Genomic DNA, 23,265 nt, shown 5'->3' with positions numbered 1-23,265 from the left:
CATGGCCTGGGATAGGCTACTCAGGCCTGGGTATAGGCTACTCGAGGGGGACAGGCTACTCGTGGGGGATAGAAGGTTGTTGATCAGCCATGTGTCAATGTATGTAGGTGTGTGTATAATGTGTAAACCTAAAAATTTAAATTTAAATGTACGACATTTAATAAACTTGAAATTTATATTAACATACATGTACAATTTGACAAAAAAATTTAAAAAATCTAAAAATTTTAAATAAAATTAAACATGTGTACATATATATAGAAGTCCTAAAACATAAATGAACATGTACCTTAAAAAAACTAAATTTTAAAACACACATGTTGTTATATATAATGTTTGTAACTCAAGGACCTTTTAAGAACTATGTGTGCAAGTTATATTTCTATCTAAGTTAGATTGAATGTTCAAAGGTTTTAGACATACGTGTGCACATAAACTTGTCAAGTGTAATTTAGGTCCACAAAGTAAATATGCATATATATGTATATATAGATATATGCATATACACATGATATGTATATTTGCACATACACACACACACACACACATGATATGTGCAAATATACATATCATGTGTGTGTATATATATATATGCATACTAGGATAAAGTTTAGGTTTAGGGTTTTGCATTGAGGTTATGGTGTGGTTGTTTAAACATGGTTAGCAAATTAGAGTTAAAAGTTGGAATAAAAATATAGTTAGGTTTGGGGTTTGGGGATGGCTAGCATAAGTGTTACTACTAATATTAAGCTTTAGGGTCAAGGTCAAGTTTAACATCATGATTAAGGTTTGGGTTAGGTTTTGTATTAGTGATATAGTTAGGTTTAGAATTATTCTTAGGTTAGAGAAATACTTTTCTTAGGATTATTGTTAGCGTAACTTTGGTTATGATTAAGATTGTAGTTAAGGTCAAGGTTTATGGTTAAGGCTATAATAAAGGCCAGTGTTAGCATTCATATAATGCACCATGTAGGGTTAGAGTTATGGCTTTGATTAGGGATAGGATTATGATTAGTGTTTGTATTATCTCTTAGTTAGGGAAAGAATTAGAATTTGGTTGGGTTGAGGTTTAGATATAGTTTAAAAATATTATTTGAGGTTAAGGTTAGGGTTTACATCATGGTTGGCCACGAATAGGGTTTGGGTTAAAATGATATACCTAGGTTTTATGTTTGGGTTATGGCTAGGGTCAATTTTAGGCTTTATGGTTGAGGTTTTACACCATGGTAAGGGTTTGGATTAGTGATATATAGTTAATTTTAGCATCATCTTAGGTTAGAGAAATAATTAGATTGGGGTTTTAAAAAATTAGGGTTAGCATTTCAGTTATGATTAAAATTGGAGTAAAGCTTATAGTTGAAGTTAGAATTAGTGTTAGAGATTTTTTTTAAGGCCATGGTTATGGCTAGTTTTAGAGTTTAGATTAGGTAAAATAGTTAGAGTGTACTTAAATAAACTTTATTAAAAGATAATATTATATATTTAGATAATATGGATGAAAATATATCTTTAAAATCTAAATAGAGAAGGATTTAGAACAATACAAAGAGACAAAAGGTTAAGACTACAACAAGAATACTAGTTGAAGGAGCAGGGAGTCATATTGCCCAAATTGCCTCATTTATCAACAAGATAAAAAAATAACATCAAGATCAAGTGAGAATAATAATGAGAGGAGATTATCATATCACTCACTTACTTCATACACCATGGAGTCTAGAATGACATTATGGGCCTAAGAAATAACTATAATTGGAGGAGGTGGTTGTATCATCTACTTGCTTTGTGCATTAAGAAATCCACAATGACATTAGAGGCCTAAGCAAGAACAGTAATTGAAGGAGGAGAGTTTGGTTATCTACTTTCTCTATACATCATGGGATCCAGAGTGATATAGCGGGCCTTGGAAAGAAAAATAATAGAAAGAAGAGGGGATCCTAGATCATTTACTTACTCCATGCATCATTGGACTCATAGTGAGATCAAAGGTCTAAGCAAGAACTATAAGAAGAGAAAAGTGACAGGTAGTCATCCAACTATCTCACATATGAGTAGAGTGACATAAAAGACTTGAGCAAGGATGGTACTAGGAGGCAAGACCTAATCATTTACTTGTCCCACTATAAGATCTAACATGACACAAGATTTAAAATTCCGACACAAACACAAGTTGCATACAAAGTTGCAAGTCAACAATAAATAAGCACAATTAAGTAAAATCAATAATAGACTGCATATTCAAATAAGATATGATACATCAATAATCAATAAAAAAATCAACCAACCTGTTGAATACAATAGTTAAAAAATTGTTAGAATATTTTGACTATCTTATCGAATACATCAATTTTTACAAGTGAAAAATAGACCAAACAAGAGATAAATTGAATCACATTCTACATAAAGAATACTGCAAGAGCCTTCAACTAGGCTAACATAAGTATGCATATATACATATTTATATAATAGATCAATGGGTTGAATACATTGAAATCAAAATTTATCAAAGAAGACCATCTACATAGGACCTCTAGACACTTGTTTCACTCAACACAATAAGAATGAGAATATTGCCAGACTACATTTCCACCCTACCACAAAGAAACTTTATGCTTGAAACCAAAATCTTTCATGATGTAAAAGATCATCCAATCTAGTGTGAGGAAGACTAACAAGATAATATGACAAGAGTAATGAAATTGGTGTAAAGTGGTATATATACTCTCAAACATTAATATAATGATATCATTTCATAAATATGAACTCCCTCTCAATCAATAAGTATCCAGAGAGGCAAGCACGTCATTGGCTCATCTAATAAGACATACAAAATGCACAAGATACATATTAAAGAAATAAAAGAAAGTAATATTAATATATTATCTATTATTTCATAGAATTTTATTTCATATCAAATATATTAAAAATATAGTGTTGATGCTGAATCAAGAGGACATCTTAATGTAATCATACTTATTAATGAAGCCAAGATTCGTGGTACATGCAATGTTTATCATGAAAATGTCTATATCTATCTATAAATATTTGATAAGTTGAGAAAAGATCAAACATCATGGTAATAAGCTCAAAACTCTCAATCTAACACATCTAAAATTCACAATGTATATGGGTTTATTTATGGTTAAGGTTAGCCTAAGGGTTAGGATAAATATTATAGTAAGGGTCTAGAGTTGAGGTTAGGATTTGTTTCATACTTAATGTTAACATTAGATTTTAAGTTGAAGATATAGTTATATATAGGTTCATCCTTAGGTTAGAGATATAGTTATAGTTACCTAAGTTAGGTTTAGGTTTTAGGATATGGTTAAAATTAATGTTACAATTAGGAAAATGATTTAGTGTTATGGTTGGAATTATGGTGAGTGATAGCATTAGGATATATACATATATATGCATACACACATGTGATATGTAAAAATATACATATCATGTGTATATGCATATAAATGTGCATATCATGTGTGTGTGTGTGTGTATGCATATGCATTTATATACACATGATACATGTGTGTATACACACACATATATAAAAAGTGCATACATTATATATATATATATATATATATATATATATATATACAAAGAAACATATATTTAAATACTAAAAACACATAAATTTTAACTGAAACAACATAAGAAGGGAAAAAATAAGTATTTCATAGCTTTTTCGGATGGTTGATGCGGCAGATGCTAGTCACTTTCCTTGTTTCGATCGAAATAATGAGTGGACAAAACTCTAGGCCCCTTTTATGTCGCGCGGCTTAGGGTTTGGCACGCCATTTTTCTTAGTTTCGATCGAAACTAAGAAACCTGCGCGTGATTTCTTAACCACCCATGGGTTTCTTAGTTTTGATCAAAACTAAGAAAAAGTTTTCGATCCAAACTTCTTGCTTAGTTTCGATCAAAACTAACATAATATTTTATTTTCGATTGAAACTAAGGCAATAATTTGTTTCAATAGAAACTTTTAATTTTTGTTTCTATCGAAGCTCTTTCGACGATTTTTCCCATGCGTGCTTTTTTAGAGGGATTTCTTCCTCCAAAAAAGTGTAACCCACTATTGTGGGTTCACCCAACCATCACCCCACCCATTTCCATGTTTGATACACTCTCTTCCAACTCCTCTAGTGTGGTAGTAGGGAAAAAATGCTTACAACTATGGGGATTACAACAATATTTTTGGTCACACAACTTCTTGAAATGATAGATACAAATGAGGACAATAGTATGAATTCCAAAGCAATAAATCATACCACCATAATAATTACCTAGAATGGGCTTAAATACATACACAAGGTTGTAGTATGGGGCCCCATGTGTAAAAAGTCTTTATTTTTAATATAACCTTAGACAGGGTCATTTTGGAATTTGTAATATTCCTCATTTGATATCAATGTAGACTTAATTGTTAAAGTTATAAATGACTCTTCTATAGATGTGTTAGCCCTTATTTGATATTTGAAATACAATACTTTAATATGTTGAGTAATTGATTACGTCAGGTTGTAACAATTTCCTACTAGTAGTGATGATGCTTTAATTTCTCTTAGTTAATGAAATTACTTTTATGATGATGCCATATGGTGCTTCTTAGATACATGTTTAGCATGTACTCACGATGATGAGATATTCATGTTAGAATACAATTTTATTTATATTTAGGATTTACTATTATGCTTACCCCATACTTGCATGTGTATGGTATGTGTGTATGTTTTATATTTATGTTTGATGTGCCTGATATGGTTGAGGGAGGGAGTCGCAGTCACCTAATAGTCGAGATCTACACAATGTACCACTCCCCGCCATTGTTTGTTTAGCTTAGATATATATGCACATATGCATGCTTGTCTTTTATATAGATTTGTAAATATCAGGCATCAACTTCCCTGAATTGCCAGGATGAGTGTGCCCTATCACAATAACTCAATAGTAAGAATGGGGAGATAATTGGGGAGATAATGTTTAGGTCCAATCCCAACCATAGCCTAATTACTTGTCCTAAGAAGGAGGACATGTATCTGACTTTCCACCCTTTTTAAACTCATGAGTTTATCTTTGTCTATGTTGTTTAATTTTGAGTTTTGGTCAATTTTGGTAATGTTACTTTTATATGGATTTGGCTATGTGATTTATTTGGTAAATGATTTAATTATAATATTTGGCTTAATCATATAATATTGAGAACTATTGAATATTTTTTGATTAAAAAGAATATATTAAAATATGAGAATATTTAAATAAATGTGTGTTTCAGTTTAAAAGATATAATTAAAAAGTCTAATTTAAGAAGTTCGATAAAAAAAGAATTAAAATATAAAAGGTTAAAGATTTAATATTATTTTATTCTAATTATTTAATTAATAATAATTACATTAGAGTTGCATTTAAATAATAAGTTTTAATTATTATTATTATTAATTTAAATAATAAACTATGCTTTAAATAGTGTTTGCCCTAATTAATAAAGTGGAGGAAAAGAATGATGCAGAGTCTCACCTTGGAAAACTTAAGAGGAATTTAATTACTCAACTAAGTTGCATCAAGGGGCACATACACCTTTAGGATCAATTCCAACTGTCTCGGATTGTCATTCAACTGCATCACTTAATATCAACTCATAACTGACATGCAACAGTAACTTCTTTGACCTCCTGTAGTAACATTTGGTTTGTTACATCAACTTAATACAAACTGACCACTGACCATGCAATATTAGGACACTTAAAACTTCTGGATATTCCACACATAAAACAACTTTTTCCCTTATCACATAACAATTATGTGACTTTCAATATATCGGTGAATACATAAGGATATTCACCGAATCCACTAGTTTTGCTCTACGCGACTATAAACAAAGAACATAGAAACAATAAAACAAAAGAAAAAGGAAACACTATGATACATACCCCTCCACGATCTTAGAAACCAATCACATAGAGTTTAACATACTCCCATCAATTGCTATGACCCTCAAAACAACAAATATTTACATTCACAGTTTTGAAAAATTAAATATTTTGAAATGAATTTCGAAACAAAAAATTTAATTTAGATTCAACAACAAATTGATACTTTTTTCTTCTAAAACAAGGTCATCAATTTGATCTTCAAATTCAAAGTATCGATTCTTGGAAAGAAAACAAGGATTCACACATTCAAAATGAAAACCATAAAAAATTAGAAAAACAAACTCAAACTTTCTATTCCTCTGTTGTATCCAATCCTCAATTACATTAAGAAATCTTCCTTTTCAATACTTTCTCCTTTCTTTCTATCAAGAAGATGAAACATCAATCACCAAGAAATCAAAAAACCATTTTTGGGAAATCATTGGCAATTGGTCGGTCATTAGAATCTGCCGCCAACTTTCCAGCTATATTAAATTCCTCTAGTTATCAATTTCTAGTTGGCTTAACTATTCTACAAACACAAGACACTCTTAAAGAAAACTGAATCAACTTAAAATGAAACACACTTTGTCCTAAGTGGCTATAACTGGAGAGTTTATCAAATCACTCCTCCCTTTATGCCACCACATCATAGGACTTTATTACAAGCATTATAAATTGAAAATATTTAAAACATGACATTAACTTTCTACATAACTTCTTGTAGCATCTTTAACCATGTTAGTTCCTGTAGCATCTGTCTGATCTACCATTGCAACATACTCCCCTGTAGAATGAATCTCAAGTCCACTTGAGATGAGATGTTGTAATGATGAACCATGCTTGCTGATTTGTTTCTCATCCATCCAAATAGATTTTTTTGCTGGTCTATTCTTCCATTTGACTAAATACTAAGTATATTGTCTCCTTCGAGTCTTCTTTATCTTTGTATCAAGTATATTCCCCAATTGAGGTGGTGATGGTTTAGATACTTGCCATAAATCTGTTGTTATTGAATCTTCATATGTTTGTTGTGTTTCAGAACCTTTGTATGATGTGAGATCACAAATATTAAATATGGGCAAAATATCAAAGTCTGTAGGTAGCTGAATCTTGTATTAACATTGGACTTAAATAGAAGTCAAATTAATATTTTAGAAATAAAATTAATATTAATATTTAATCTAATAATATACATTTATGTTATTAATTAAATCATTTATGATTTAAGATTATTTAAATTAATAACATGATAATATTGCATGATATTTTATATGTACAAAGAGATTTGACATTTAATTACTTATTGATTTAAATAAGCATATTAGCATAACACTTTGTATTAACATATATATTCGTACTTTATTTCTTAAGACATCCTTAGGACCCAAACTAAACGAGAGAAATTGATGGGGTTAAATCATATGCCTGAAAATTATGTGTTTTCTTAAATATTTTATTTATAATCTTGTGATGTTCATTTTCATGATAATTTTTCTTTGTGGGTTGCTTAGTTGGCCAAGTTAGGATGTGCACTAGAGATATTTTTGAGATTTCTTTTATGATTATTTGACTTGATGTCATTATGTACTTTATGATTCGAATTGAGATTTATGTTTTATGAGCTTTATGCTATTGAATGTTTATGAGAACTTGGGCTCTGAGAACCAATGTTATTTTCAGGTTGCCTATTAAGGAACCAAATTCGATCAATATTACTTTTGTGGTACGTGACACAATTGTGGTTTGTGAGTTTTGAGAAGTTACTCTAGGTGCATGTCTATGGGAGTGGCTTGCAATGGGGGTCAGGGTCCAAAGTGGCTACTAGGGTAACTCGCTGTAAGTTGTGTAACAAGTGATAATAGTAATTTAAAATATTTAGACACACATTAAAAAGACAAGTTAGAGATTTTGCCTCGCCCATGCCTTGAGTGCTTGTATAGGCTAAGGATGGGAATGTGATGATGCCTAGTGAGAAGTATGACTAGTTTGCCTTATCTTCATCAAAGGGTATTCTGGTTATGCATGTGTCATGTTGAGGGTCTAGAGTCCATAGTGACTAGCCCAAGGTAACTCAATGCTTGAGGGTCTAAGGTCTAGTGAGAGACCAATCTAGGGTAACTCAAGTAGTTTGACCATGTGATGACACTCCCTAGTATGTAGCCTAAGTCTCCTTCATGGTTTTTTAATATTTGCCTCTAGTGGTGTACTTGTTGGATATTACTTTTGATGGTGTGTTTATTTCGAGTTGTTACATATTGATTTGGATGTCATTTATTGTTGATAATTGACTTTTATTGATGAGTTCAACTATTCATGGGTGGTGTTTTATTGTTGGATGTTCTTATTGTTGGTGATTTAATTTTATTAATGGTGGGTTTTTTTCTAGTTGATTATTGTTCTTGGACATGTGGCCTTTGACTTAAGGTGGATACCTTTCATTGATTTTATCTTGATTTGATAATGTATTGGACTTGGTATCTGTTGTTGATTTTGGTATGTGAAATTGGTTTGGATGAGTGTCTTTTTTTATCAATGATTTGTGTTACCCTTGAGGTAGATTTGGCTATTAGAATTCCTTACCTATGATTTTTTATGATTTGATAGTCATATGTAGATCGTTCATTATCTTCTCTACATGATGGGAGGGGAAGCCTAACTAAGTAAGCACACCGTTGGGAGGTAGTGTCTTCTTACCATTTAGGTCCCCCTCAGTTTTTCAGTTGTTGGATGTTTGTTGATGTATTTGTACCATTATCATTCTTATTTCTATCTTAGATATTTCTATTCAAATGTCGTATCTATGTATTAATGTACTTGTATCTATTCTTGCATACCTTGTGAAATGTGCAGTGGATGTTGTTTATTTGATGTGTTCTCATTGTATCATTTGCACTTATGATTTTTCTTATGAGATGATGTATATGTTATTTCCTTATGATTATGAGACTTAAACTAATTAATATAAACTTCTTAACGTGACTCAATGTGAAGGAACCCTTGGGGAATGGAAAATGTCTTGGTAGTTGCTTATGTGTACTTGATGTGTACATGTGTATATTACTTATGCATTGTTATTTCCTATTATTTTAAAAAAAAAAAAAAATAGTTCAATAAACATTGTAACATGTTAGGTTTATTTCTCTAGGATTCCCGAGCGGGAGTTACAGAATATTTTCTTTACAAAGAGCATAAGAAAATTATTACAGTAATTAATATTACAAAAATAAGGTACCTGATGGCATCCCTTCAAATATTCTTTGTATCCCACATATAATGATAGAAAATCATTCTCTTTATCAAAAAATGATGACAAGGATCAAGCCATTCAAAATACCTATGCATCTTGCCAAAAAAATAGCAACTCCACAAGACCAATAGAAGTGATGCAGGAGCATCATGGATTTTTTGGTTATCTTGCTCATTTGGCATGGAGGTATTTGGTTAATTCTTTGGACTTTCTCAATAGCTATTGTTGTTTTTGGCTCTATGGATTCACTCTAGCTTTTTTCATTGAGTTGGTTTGGCTTAGCTCAGTGCATATGTTCACTGAGTGCTTCTTTACTTTGTTCACAGAGCGTATTTGGTGATGCTTGTCTGATTTTGTTATGTGATGTGTGGTTCTATTGTTCACCATGTTATATGTTTGGTTCTTCTTTTAGAGCCGACCTTTGTATTTAATTTTTGATTTGCATTTAATGTATGGGATCGATCATTGGGAAGTGTATGGACCTATTTTGGGTCATTTCTTTCTCCAATGTAGATCTAGAATCTTATGTAAGTCATTTTTTGTAACTACAAATGGGGAGTTGAGTCTTAGGTTCAGAAAAATATGGATGTTGGGTAGAGATTAGAGTTGGAGACTAGAGAAGATCATGCGTGATACATGATGGATTTTTCTGTAATTGAATCTTTGTATTTGGCCATAACCAAGAAGGTCTTACAACTCAACATTTATGAATTAAATTATTGAATCAATAAATATTTTTGATTTTCTCTCCCTCTGTTGTTGTCTCTTGATGATTTTTCTTTCATTGTGTTAACTTAGCAAGGTTGCATGGTAACTGGGTGAGCCTTTGGCCCTACTTATCATCCTCCCTTGCGTCAAGAAGATACTAACTTACTTTCTCAACCATCATCATGAGTTTATCAAAACTCTTTTACTCTCAATGAGAGTTTGGATTTCCGTGGGAAATGAGGCCACCTACCTCCACCACCTAACACCTTATAGCCCCAAGCCTAATCCAATCAGCGCAACAAAGACCTTATTGCCTTCTCTAGAGGTGTGTTGGGTGATAACATCCTCTAGACTAGCAGGGATAGGCTAAACATCATTTAGTGCACTAGCAGTGGAACAACCTGAGATCAACCTCTGATTCACAGCTTCCACAATTAGCTTAGAGTCTCCCTCCACCATGATCTTATTCTTCCATGTGAGGTAATCAACTTGAGGCCCTAAAAGAGGGTTAAGAACTACACCATAGTGCTAGAATTGAGGCCAAAGTTTCCCAAGAAAGCCAGGATAGATTCCCTCTATCATCTCAGACCGCACCACCACCAGTTGCAATGTTATCTCTAGTCACTCCATCAAAATTGAGTTTGATCCACATTAGGGGGGGAGCATCCATTTGATGTTATCTCTAACCAACATCTTAGATTTTTCAAAAGTGTAAAACAAATCAATGAGGATCCAATTAGCCTCTACGTGGCAATCCCTTTGGGAGGGAGGATTGGAAAGCCTCTTTGAACTGGAAATTAAAATATTCTCCTATAATAGATTAACAACAATAAGAGAAACCACCTCCATTGGGTTCTCCATGTCTCTATATATTTGGGTGTGCCTTTCTTTCCAAGCATTCCAATAGATATGTGGGGGAATTATTTTCCACAATCATTGGACAAGCAGATGAGATGAGGGGAAGGATTGTTGAACACAAAGTGTTGAAGGTTCTCATTGAATACTAATGAAATATTAAACTTATTAAGAATGTTGGCCTAGACCTCGGAAAAAGGGATATGAGATAAAGAGGTGATTAAAATTATCCTCAACAATTTTTCATAAAACACACATGTTGGGGAGCTAGAATCCTCTCCTTTTCAAATTGTCAATTGTCAAGATTTAACCGTGAATAGAAGTTCACCAAAAAAAATTGATCTTAGGGATCAATTATGGCATCCAGACATTTTTCCAGCAAAAAGGGACCGCATCTAAGCTAACTAGAAGGAGGTAGGAGGTGCAAACAATAAACTCGCCAAATAGGCTTTTATCCCGAATGAATATGTCACTAGTAGGGAAGGTAAAATTTATGACTACATTGACCATATTTTGAAGCTCCTTCACTATCTAAGCATCCTGTGGGGTCAATAGTTGATTTACAGTAAAGAGTTTCTATTGACAAAGAGGAGAAATACGGTCCTTGACCAGAGGTCCAAATTGGTCCTTCATTATGTTCATAATGTGATAGAACTTAATTATGACTAAAGGTTTTCCACCTAGCCAATTGTCCTCTCAGAATATGATTTTATCACATCTGTTCCAAATCTTAGAACCCAAAGGAGGTTCTATTTTTTACAACATTGTTCCAAATCTTAAAACCCAAAGGAAGGTAATTGTCAAACAAGAGACAAGAGAAGGGGGAATGGTGGAAATATCTTGCTTTCATAACTTGTTTCCACCCTCCATTGCCCATAACAAGACACCATCCAATTTTAGTGATAAGGGCCTTATTTAGATCAGACACCTTTCTAACACTCAAGCCTCCCAGAGCATTAGGTTTGAAGACTATATCCAAATTAACTAGACTAATACTAGCTTTCTCCTCCATCCATTTCCACAAGAAGTTCCTTTGAATCCTCTCTAGGTTCTTCGCCATAGATTTTGGTATTTTAAATAAGGAGATGAAGTAGACCAAGATACCTTGAAGGAACGTTGTGAGAAGTTGAAGCTTGCCAGTATTACTTAGCACTTTTCCATTCCACCCTAAAAGATTTCATTGCATTATTTGTATAATGGAATTTCAAAACTACTAAGTGACTTCCCTAACAGTTAAGGGAATGCCCAATAAGGTATTTGGGAGAACAAAAGCCTGACAACCAAAAACCTGAGTAGCATGACCCTTCAAGTCGATGTTTAAGTTAAAGAAGTAAACCTTACTTTTCTCAAAATTGGTATGTTGTCTTGACATAGGAGCATAATCATCCAAGTGCCTCCTCCATTGCCTAGCTTCAACAATAGAGGAAATTCAAAATAAGAATGTGTCATTTGTGAACTGTTGCCATACTTCGGGGGAGGGGGGAGAGGAGGCAACTGTAACACCTTTAACTAAACCTTCACTGACCTTAGAAACAAAGTTTCTGTCAAGGACCTCTACCACCATAATAAAGAGATAGGGTGAGAAGGGGTCCCCTTGCCTCAATCCATGGTCAAAAGTGAAGGAGCCCTAAGCAATCCCATTGACAATGACAAAGAAGTGCACCATTTCTATCATAACCTTAACCAATTGAATTGCTTTTGACATTGAAGCCAATTTTAGCCAATGCAACATAAAGGAAGTCTCGGTTCACTCTGTCATAAGCTTTGGATATGTCCAAATTCAGGTTCATTCTAGGAGTCCTACTTATCTCCATAGAGTGGATGATCTAATGGGGTGGAAATAGTAGCATCAAGGATTTTTCTTCCAGGGACAAAGGCTTTCTAAGAGGGATTGATGAATTCATCAAGGAGAGGTTTGATGTGATTGGTTAAAACTTTGGAGAAGACTTTGTAAAACAGTGTTGCACAAGCTTGTAGGCTTGAAATCTGCCAAATATTTTGGCTCCTAGATTTTTGGGACAAGCATAATTAAGGTGTTACTGAGACTCTTTAGGAGCTTTCTAGTTATAAAGAAGACTCTAATGGCTTTGGTTAGGTTTGTTTTGATCAAATACCAAAAATACTAGAAGATCACAGACATAAAGCTATTTGACCCCAGGGATTTATAAGCCTTCACGGAAAACACAATCTTCTTGACCTTCACCTTCGTGATCGAGCACATAAGAGCATCATTATCCTCATTGCATAGAACAAAAGGAAGGGAATTGATTAACTTGTCTCAGACCTCCATACCAGCAACCATGTTAGGTTTGGCAAGGGTTACTTTGAAGAATTGGGAAGCCAAATTGTCATCGGGTCTGTCAATTCCACATTACCATGAAGGAGAGAGGCAATTGTATTCCTCTTCTTATGTTTGGAAGCAAACTTGTAGAAAAAGAAAGAGGCAATTGTATTCCTCTTCTTTCTTCTTCTGTTTAGAAGCAAACCTCTAGAAAAAGGAATTAAGAGCCAGTGAATTCTCGATTTCTACCACTCTTGTTTTCATAACAGTTGTATGATTTTTAATATGACCTCTTGCTACTCTCCTTTGTAACTTCTACATTTTTAAATCTTTTTTTCATTCATTGTATCCTCCCTCACATTTCTTTTTAAAAAATCCACCAACCAAATAGACTGAAACTTTTTAAATAATAAATGTATGATATATAATATAATTGTTTATGCAAAAATGTCTGATAGGTAGGTGTCAATTTTCATTTTGAAAAAAGTTTAATGATTGAAGTGCATGAAACAGACTCATTTCCTAGCCCTTGGCTAAATAGCCGAACAAATGCACCTAAAGTGACGATTTTTTGAATTTATTAATTAATTTAAAAATCAGAGAACCATAGTTGTGTGAGTTTTAAATTAATTAATAAACTCAAATAACTGTCACATCGGGTGCATATTTTCCGCTGCATAGACATTGCCCATTTCCTAGGCATAATGCACGCCCAGAGCTCTCATAAAAATTTAAAATAAAAGAAACGAGAAACCTAGGAACTTCAGATAAAGACCCAAACAGCTTAAATTATTAAAAAAAATTATAGAGTAGAGGTTGCCACACGTTTACGTTGTTCCCTGGGAAGGGGCGCGCTAAGACAAAGTTTGTTGGTCATGTCACATGTGACCACGCGCTCAATCATCTCCCACGTAAAATGTACGGCCACCCATTAAACAAGCCTCAAATATTTGTAATTAAAAAAACAGAGGGAAAATCTATGGCATCCCGGCTTTTCAGAACTCTTTTTAAATAATAATAATAATTTTTCGTTTATTACCAGGGTGCATGACGGAAAACCTGACACGTGGACTTCGCTGTCGTGGGGACCATGCGGATGCGGGGCCCACTTGTTTGTTCGTGCTCTTCAAACGGACGCCTTTGCGGATTTGACGGAATGAGACGTAACAGATAGACAGCGACGTCTCGCTTCCCAAGAAAAAATGGTGTCATTTCGTTTTCATCCACTGAACATGGACGAACTTTTCATTTTTTAATATTATTTTATTTTTAGTTCGGAACTTTGGACGGCTTTCTTTCTGCACGAAAACCTTGCCTTCTTCAGTTCAACGTCTGCGACGGGATTCTAATTAGATTGAGGATATTTTTATTATTTTTTATATAAGTTAATTATATAGTGTTTCGATTTAGTATTTTAAGTTAATTATACAGTATTTGGATTTAGTATTTAAAGAAAGAAAGAAAGAATTAGATCAAACATTCCTAACAATAATTTAACGAGCACTTCATTTTAAAAAACCAATCTTTATTTTCTTCATATTTAATTGTCACTTTGTTTTAAAAACTAATGTTTATTTTCTTTACTGTTATAATATTATCTTTTATATTTCTATGAAAGGACATATGGGAAGGTATTTTCTAATTAGTACTATAATAGAATATTAAATAAAAATCATCTAACTATTTAAAACTATAATTTTGTTCTTATTAGTGATTAAAATGTATTCTTTCAATCCACTAGATTCATTGTTCTTAAACTCTGCTAATTTACTATAGATATGTATGTCCTAGTACTATTGCATTGCATTGAATGATTAGTGAATTAATTTATAATTTATTGACCAATCATAATGAGTTTTTTTGATTAATCAAACATTTTTAAAGTTTATATATTATTTTATTAATATAATTAATTATTGAATCTAATTTTCTCAACAATGATTAGCTCATTTGATTTGGTCTTTTAGGACCTTTTTTCGATGCTCTCCATATTGATTTATTATCGACTATATTTTAGGTTGTTATGTTTTATTACTATTTAATATTTCTATGTTTTAATGAAATTATTTATAAATTTACTTATAATTATTTTAATCTTTTACTATTAAAATTTACTTGTTTATTAACTTTATATATATATATATATATATATATATATATATATATATATATATATATATATAATATTTTCTTTAATATTTTATTATATTTCATTTACTTTTAACAATCAATGAATTAATTTACAAACTATTGACCAAGTATAATAATTTTTCTCATCAATCATAATATTTTAATATAAATAATACATTGTAAAAAATAAAAATATTTATTTAACAAAATACTCATTTATTAGTATTTAATATTTCTTGTTTCTAATGAAGTGATTATTTCTAAAGATATAATTTATTTTTTTATTACTCTTAATACATATGATATTAAATATTTTACTATAAATAATGTAAGGTAAAAAAACAAAAAATATTTATTTCACAAAATACATATCAAACTAATATATTTCTAAGTTATATTATATTATTTTATAAAATGTTTAATAATACATAAAAAAAAATTATACATCTATTTTTATAGCTATTTCTATTACAATATATTTTAAGGCACATGACACTATGTGGCACTTGTTTCACTCACGAATACATTTAGCCTCATATACATGGATTTGGAAACATTAAAAAATTAGCACTTTTATAGACTTTGCTCCCTTTATAATTGTTTCAACATCTATAATTTAAATTTAAATTGAATGATATAGTAAGATGTGTACTTAAGAACTTATTCAATCACTTGCTCTTAACTAGTGATTAATTGTAATGGCCTACCAAGGGATCCAAAATAATTAACCTAAAGTTTTACTAAGTTTGCCAAACATTTTTTTTTTAAAGAAAGAATAACGTACACATCAATCATAAAGTAGTGGAAGCAATAACATACAATCATAATTAAGCTAACATCACATATTACATTCCTTAAGGATCCCAAGACGTTGAATCACATTTAAATTTAAATAATACTAAGTCTAATAATAAATACCACATCCACATGAAAGAATAATTATAAGTCCAAGTCCATAATATACATTTGTTCTAAATGCCACTTGGTAATAAAATTTGAAATGCTCAATCATCCATTGTACATGTCACAGGGTATGAAAGGCTAAAAGAATATACATTTAAAATAGGTTACATCATCCATTTCGGATCCATGAAAAAAAGTACAATACAACAGGTAAAGATCATCCTCCATAAAGATATAACTATCCATCATAATGATATAGCCATCCATCGTAATACACAAAGATAGAATGAAAGGAAATGCAGACAAGGAACTCTAGCCATGACTTCCACGGATTGATCTTAATGGTAAGAGTAAAAAGCACTACCACCCGACCGCGTGGCAACCCAAAAAGACCAACTCCCACCCCACTAAGGAGATAGTCTCAAGTCCCAAACATGATATCAATCCAAAAATCAAAAGTAATCTCTAAGTCTAGGAAACCCTAAAAGTAATCTAACTCAAAGGTTCCAAGATAAATTGACATTTAGACCTAGAGGCAAACACAGACACGTAAGAAACCTACTATATAAGCAGGCAAGTGTCATCGCACGAATTAACACTAGAGTTATCTTGGCAGTCTAACTTGACCCCGACCCCCTAGTGACTCTATGTGGCACTAGTATCCTCTCATACTGACAAGGCATACTAACGATGCATGGTCGCAACCAAGCGTTCCCTCTACTCCCATCCTAGTCTGTACTAGCACTTGAGGCATGGGTGAGAACATACAAAGACTCTTATTAGGTTCATTTTACTCTCATTTAGTGTAGTGGTTTCACTTATTGAACAACTTACAATGGGTTACCCTGGTAGCCACTTCCCGACATTACATATAGATAACCTACCTTAAGCTCATGAAATCAAAAATTAAAGAATCATATAATATCACCTCAGTCCTATACAAGTGACTAAAAAGCATCAAAAGATGAATCCCAATACCCATCAGTTCTCTACAAGCAACTAGAAAGTATCCCAAAAATATTGATCGAAGACTCAAAATGGTTAAGTCAAGTAGGTCATAACTTTCATCCTGTTATCCCATAATAACACTGAAAATAATAACCAACAATATAAAAAAACTCATCAAAGAGCATACCAAACATTACCATGGTTGAGTTTAAAAGATCAAAGATCAATTCAACATAATACCACAATCACAGAACTCCCAAGCCTCTAGTAGACGTCCTAAAACTAGTCAACACTCTAGTCAACCCAAACCTAAAACATAGACAACATAAAGATAACATAGTGTAGGTTTCATAGTTTGGTTTGATTTTGAAAACACATGGTTGAATTAATAGTAAGGTTTCAGTTTTCTTTTCAATGTATGTTTTAGGTAGATAAAACTTGCAGTTTACCCTTACAAATTAACCCATTCTTATATTTGAATAAAATGTTCAATTACCCTAATTTGATTTCAAGTCAATTATTCCAAATGATCTAAGGGTAATTATTTTTATTAAATTATTAAAATAATAATTATTGATTTTTAAATAAAATAATCACAATCTTATAAAAATCAATACCATTAATAATAATTTCAGTAAAGTAATTTTTTAAAGAAATACATTAGATGATATTCGTTATTAATCAAACTTTAATAAAAAAACTAAATTTAATTTAATTAATTAATAATTATAAATATATTAAAATTCATTAATTATTTATTAAATTATTAAATATTAAATAAAATTTATTAATAAATTTATTAATAAATAAAAAACATTTTATTTTAAAAAAAGAAATCCCCTTTGAAATTAGGGTCTATTGTCCATGACAACCCCGCTGTTGTGATAGCAGAAACCCTGTTGTTCACGGCAGGGCCTGTCATGACAGTAAGTACTGTTATCCATGGCAGGGTCTATCGTGACAAAAGGTATTGTTGTACACGGCAGGGTCTGCCGTGTGGTAGCCTCTACCATGGTGGGAGGTGGAGGTTTAATAGCCCCACCTCCCCACCAATATATTTATTATATATAATTTTGTTTATATATTTTGTTTTATGAAAATTTCATATAATTTTTTTTTTAAAAAACCCTCTTTTATTTCAATTTTTTTTTAATAATAGTTCTAACAATTCACTGATAGGGCAAGTACGGCCAATCAATCGAATTTTCAATTTAAAATATCTTTTTTTAAAAATAAAAAAATTCTAATTAGTAAAATTACTAAATGAGGATTCTAAGATATTTCAAACTCTAAGTATACAGAAGAAAAACATGCATACCAGAAATTCACAATATTGAAATACTCAATACAAGGAATTTCAAATAAACATTTCACAATCATGAAGACAGAAAAACTGAAATAACGTAATAAACTGTGCGAATCAAAACACAAGAATCTACGTAGATTCTAATGCTAAAATTGCACACACCAAAAAAATTTGTTTACTTGAACTTTATTGGAGTTGATTTTGAGAAAACATTACCCATATTTTAGAGGTTAAAATTTATCACATACCAATTAGTATACACCTAAATAAATGAAAAGGTAAAAATACATGTTATTAGGTTAAAATTTATCAAAACCAAAGTTTCTACATTTTAACTTTGTTGAAATAAATATATTTGAGTTTTAAATATTTAGTTTAGCATATGTACTATGATATTTCATTATATTAAATTGTATAATACTTATGTAAAAATATACATGAATAATATGTTTTTCTTATTACAAAATCCTACAAGCCAAATTTTCTACATTTTAACGTTGTATAGGGATTATATTTTTAATAAGTAATATTCTATATAATATTTTTTAGTTTAAATAAAATATTAATATTCTAATATACAACTTAGTTAATTATGATAGTAGGATGACATTTATAATATGATTAATTAGATATTGTTTTTTATTTTTAAAAATCATATTAAAAAATATTAATTTTTAAAATGTTTAAATTTTTAAAATAGAACGATGATTTATTATCTTTCTAAATGAAAAAAATTAAACTATTAATTTTACTACTCTACCTAACTCAACTACTCTTAGAGTAATAAAGTATTTCTTATTAATCAAGTCATATTGATTTAATTATCAAGTCACTTATTATTTCTAGTTTACTTAAGTTAAACTTTGGACATATAATAATTAATTATTTTATTAATTATTATCATGCAACCTAGGTTGGTTTCTTTTAGGATTTTGATCTCCTTTTATAAGGATTGATCTCTCTTTGTAATATTCATTCATTCAATACTATTTGCATCACTTTTTTGCATATGAAGAATGTCTCATCTTCTGTGGATCTTTGAATTCGAGCCTCCATAGCTTTGCTCCTCTCTTTTTGTGACAGATGTTTACATGCAGTGATTCTTGGGAGCTTTGAGGTTGATCTTTCATCAACTTCAACATGGTAATAGAACACCATATCTTCATGCCCTTGTTCCCTGTATGAGAGTTTAGCTTGGTTTTCATATCTGTGATTTTTCTTTCAAAAGTTTTTTTGTTTTCAGAAGTGTTTTTGTATTGGATCTGGGGGGACAGGTTTTTTGGAGCACTTTGAGCCCAAATGGACATCACCATTGAGCTCAGAGTGTCCAAAAACTCCTATTTCCATACAAAATACATCCAGTTTGGATGTTGTTGAAGGCTCAAATATCGAGGCGACGATATTATTTTTATTTTAGAAAATATGCTTTTGCTTTTTTTGGTGAAGATCATTTTTCTATTTTTGATGGAGCTTCATCTTTATTAGAGCCTATGTCTGTGCACCAGATAGATTCTCGTGCCCCCCACATGCTTTAATTAGTGAATGAGACAAATTTTTGTGAGATCTTTTTCATTGGGCATGCAGTCTAAAGGTAGGTTTGGGTACATGCATGCATTTTATGGACATGCATGAGCACGCCATTTTTTGACATGCATGGGCTTTATGGATGGGGAAATTTTTTTGTACCTACATGCCAACTAAATCCCACCTACTGGCTATCCTATTCTTTTCTTGAATTTTTTATAGGCACTGCCATGCCTAAAAAATTTCACCCCATGTGACCTTTTTTTGTGGCTCTTTTTTGGAGACAAGTCCCCACTCTAGCTCCACATATGCACAAGCTCTCACATTGGCAGACACCCACATGTGACTTACTCCATACGCGATTTGTGGGTTGAGCCTCTCACCCACCTCATTGGGCTGACGTTGAAATTGGTTCTCTTGAGCCTAGCGGATTTGATGCCAAACATCAACCTTAAAGTTGGTTTTGCATGACAAGAGATCTTTTTCTTTCCACTAGTGGTTTTGTGGACATGCAATTTTATTTTGGTGGGCCCTTTTTTGGCCTCACGCAAGTCGGGTTTGGAGTTTTTCACATGGTGTGCGCATTGGAGTTTGCTAATGTCTGTGCCTTGATTTTGGTGATCAAATTTTTTTAGGCATCCTTAGGCTCCTCCACCTACATTGACCATGTGGTATTTTCACTTGCCACCTTGGATCTACTGCCCGACATCTATATCAATGTCCACAGTTTTTCTCATGCCCTTTTTGGGTTCAAATTTTGCATGTAATATACCTTAACTTTGATTGCAAATTGAAAGTGCTTGAATAGCATTGCTTTTTGTGCATAGACTTTAATTAGTGGTTTTTTGGCATTTCCAATATTGTGGTGGTTTATGGATGGGAACTGACAATTTTGATTTGCATGGGTGTTTTATTCGTCAACAAATCTCTTTGTGACATGTGGTAGTACTATGGCCACCAAGTTTTTTTTCCCCAGCTCTGGCTCTTTTTTCCAGTCACCATGATTATCTAGTGAGATGTTTATTTTATGGAAAGGGGATTTTTCTGTCATTTTTTTCCTTGATTGCCATTTGACTGTCAAATTTAGACTTGTCACTTGGTGACAATAACGCCATGTCAACACTACATCATCACTCTTGTTTACTCTTTTGGCTCTTTTTGGACATACCTTTGCATTTTTGCTCATATCTTAGACATACGGACTTCATTTTCTACAAACAATATATCACCGAAAAGCTAGTTCTAAGCCCAGCATAGTACTACAAGTAGTTTCTAATTTTTATGACTTTTTTATTGTTTTTCTGTCAAAGTTAGGAGTTCTTTTTTGCACTCTAAGAGACATATCTTGAGCATTTGATCTTCGATTTGAGAATTATTTGTATCACTAGAAAGGTCTTTTTGTACTCTTTCCATTGATGCTAGTTGTTTTTTCAAATTTTGGGCCAAGTACATTCTATTCTTCTTCTTCTTCTTTTGCATTATGGTGAATATCTCGATTGTTTCATGTTTGGGTATCACTTTCATTGCTTCAGATAATTCATCATGGGTTTTACTACCTATTGTATCAGCCTTATGTCTCATCTAGTCTATTTAGACATCATTTGTATGTATTCTTGCAAATGCACTGAGGTAAAGTGACATATTACATCTATATTTTTGTTTCAGTTGTTTTCCTTATGATTCAAGTAGTGTCACATGAGGACACTCATGCAGATTATTGTATTCTTGTAATTCATTATATCTTGTGTCGTATTGTACATCCACTACTCTAATTAAAGTGCCATGGCGGTTGATGTTTTTCCCTTATTTGTCATCTTTCTTTTGTCTAGTAAGTTTCCTTTTGTGACAATAGCCTCATGATGTGTCTAATATTGATCACCTCAGTACATAGATATGTATTATTTTGTTCTTTTTTATCATGGTTCCCTCGATATGCAATTCTATTGGCCCACTTTTCTAGTTCCTTGTCACCTCACCCTTGTCTGTATTAGGGGTGTTCTTCTATTGGTTCTTATGCTTCCTTGACTTTATGGAGTGATCTATGTATTTAGTACGTGTTCTTATGTACTAGGTGGATGCAATGGTTGTGTACCTATGCATTTCAGTAAGATGGATCATTTACCATATAAACAATTTTATTTCCATTCCTACTTTGGATGCATCCATCTATGATTGATTGATCAACTCTTCAGACTTTGGTATTTCATGCCATATGTATCTTTGAGTTCAGTTGTTTGCCTTTGTGTGCCTCCTGATTTGAGTAGTGTCTTCTGAGAGTACTAATGTAAATTACAATCTTCTCTACTTGGTTAAGTTCTATTTTAGTGGAGGTTCTTCAGATCAATAATTACTTTTTGATAGAGCTTTGTAGCTTTTACATGCTTTAGTGGTGTTCTACATGATCATTCTTTTGTTCCTATCTTTTGGGACATTCCCTAGTTTTGAGGTTTCTTCAGTCCTTCACTAGTTCTTTCAACATTTTTTTTCCATCTCTTCTTGGAGTAGGGTTTTTCCCATGTGATTTTCTCTATTTCTCCTTTTTATAGAGATCTGGTTGTGTTTGGGTACCTCATCAAGCTTTGTTGTCGAGACCCAAGTTTACTTTCAGTAGTAGTTTCTAGGTTTTTAGCTACTCCTTAAGTTTATCTTAATGAGGGGTGTTAGAGTAATAAAATATTTTCTTATTATTTTAATCATATTGATTTAATTATTAAGTTAGTTATTATCTCTAGTTTACTTGAGCTAAACTTTGGGCATATAATAATAAATTATTTTATTAATTATTATCACGCAACCTAGGTTAGTTTCTTTTAGGGTTTTGATCTCCTTTTATAAGGATTGATCTCTCTTTGTAATATTCATTCATTCAATGCTATTTGCAATACTTTTTTACATATCAAGAATGTCTCATCTTTTGTGGATCTCTAAATTTGAGCCTCTATAGCTTTGCTCCTCTCTTTCTATGACAGTTGTTTGCATGCAATGATTCTTGGGAGCTATGGGGTTGATCTTTCATCAACTTCAACAACTATATTATAACTCAGTAATTTGATTAAGTACTTACTACTCTACTCTACTTTAATACTTATAAATTTTTAAAATTAGACTATTAACTTTACTACTAAGTTGTTGATTTCTACTTCATTAAATATTATCAAATTTTCAATTTTACTACTCTACCTAATTAAACTATATCTTATGCCAAATATATGACATTATGTAGCACTTGTTTTTATTATATGCATTCACTTTATCTAAAAGAATTAATTTTCACTAATCACTAATAACTATTTTAGAGTAATTGTAATATTTCTAAAGTTTGGTTACTTATTTATAAATTTTATATATTATCTAATTGGCTCATTTAATTTTGTGTTATAGGAGCCCTTTTTCATATGGTACTCCCATATTACATTTTCTCGACTGAATATTAGATAGACATTGT

This window comes from Cupressus sempervirens, chromosome 7 (genome assembly GCF_028749045.1).
Source record: "Cupressus sempervirens isolate cs-2001-9-10 chromosome 7, ASM2874904v1, whole genome shotgun sequence".
NCBI lineage: Eukaryota > Viridiplantae > Streptophyta > Pinopsida > Cupressales > Cupressaceae > Cupressus > Cupressus sempervirens.
This window is presented reverse-complemented; position numbering follows the sequence as displayed.